Here is a 1689-nt window from a genome sequence, read left to right as displayed (position 1 = left end):
GCTGAAGGTCTGTTATCCAGCCCTCACTTCCAATCCACTGACGAGGAGGAGAAGGTTGTTGGTTTAGCTCCTCGAACAGGAGTTTTATATCACCATCAGCAATAAAAGCCACTATTGCGATTGCTGTCGACCTGAAAAGACAATAGATTATATTGTCTAAAACTTAAACATATTTCAGGACTTTTTAGATTTACTGGAATAAAAGTGGAATATTTAATTGCTTAACTTTCTTTAAATAGTTACAAAACATTTCTGTATCTAACCAAAGAACACAAACCAAATCAAAGATGCATAAACCTGCGGATAACATCAGCAACTGTTTGGATCTTGCTCTTTGGGTCGGTCCGATAAAAAGATTCAGTGTACTCCACACAGATCCCTTCTTTGTGTGCTGCTTCAAGAAAAGATGCCATGCCATTTCTTCCATAATCTGTGTTAGAGTGGATTGTTCCTATCCAAGTCCAGCCAAAGTGTTTCACCAGTTTGGCCAACGCATCAGCTTGATAATGGTCACTGGGAATTGTTCTGAAGAAAGTCGGGAACTGCTGCTTATCTGACAGACATGCACATGTAGCAAAGTGGCTCACCTAAAGCAAAAACAAGAAAAATTATCTTTTTAACAGACATATACTAAAATAAATTTTTATATTTTGTGATAAATTCAAACAATTTACCAGAGGAATATTGAAGGGACCAAAGATGCGTGAAATGCTAATAGATGGTGTGGAACTAGAATCACCAATAACACCCATTACCACTCCTAAATTAGAACAATTATGGCCTGTCTGAATCACGGGGTCCTCCCCGTTTGACAGCTGAAATGCCACATGAGTGGCCACAGACACAGAGGCGCATGAATCGTAGATCTTATACCCGAGTTTAATCCCAGGCAGCAGCTCTGTGCTGTTGTTTATCTCCTCAATTGCAAAGATCATTGCACGAGCGAGGCGTAGTTCACGACTGTTGACACTGCACACAGATATTTACATGTTACTGCTTTTTTTTTTTGTTGTTGAAGAAAATCTTTTTACATTTTCACAATCTAGATAATACCATAGACTAAAGAGTATCATCTAGTAATAAAGTCGTTTCTTATCACATCTGACCCTCTCCATTCACCTTGGCAGATGAAGTTGTGCCATCTACACAAGCTCACCAATACAGAAACTAATTTTTACTCTGTTGAAATTAATTTTGATGTTAAAAATAATAATAAAAAAATTCTGTTAAATAAATCATTGCACTTTGAAGCATTCAAATAAAAACCTTTTCAGTTTTCAGTATAAATCTCTTCATATCCCACCATGCTCCCTCTTACCAACCTCCCTGTGCAGGTGGGCGGCTCAGGCACAATTGTGTAGCTGTGAATATTTGTGATCTCCTTGTAACGTAAGGAAAAAACCCCGCCAATAATGAACTCCCCATCCATTGAGAATGCAGGCATGCGAGCTGTACCCTGCAGAGTACAGTTGATAGCTAAAGCCCCATTTTTCACTCTATCTGATACACCAAAAGCAACAAATATGAGCCAAATATGAGCCAGTCTTAAGCCATTAAGGAGAGATGAGTTCTCCATCCCTCAAGTCTCTAAAGGTGGATGTGAGTGTTGCTCTTGCTCCATATAACTCTTCTCCAAAACATCATCATTACATCACACAGATTACATCATCTAGCTGTCTGATTTGTTCT

Source organism: Poecilia latipinna, unplaced genomic scaffold (assembly GCF_001443285.1).
Source record: "Poecilia latipinna isolate Pla-1442-1.1 unplaced genomic scaffold, P_latipinna-1.0 Scaffold1523, whole genome shotgun sequence".
In the NCBI taxonomy this organism is placed as follows: domain Eukaryota; kingdom Metazoa; phylum Chordata; class Actinopteri; order Cyprinodontiformes; family Poeciliidae; genus Poecilia; species Poecilia latipinna.
The sequence above is the reverse complement of the archived record's forward strand: the minus strand, read 5'-3'. Positions refer to the sequence as shown.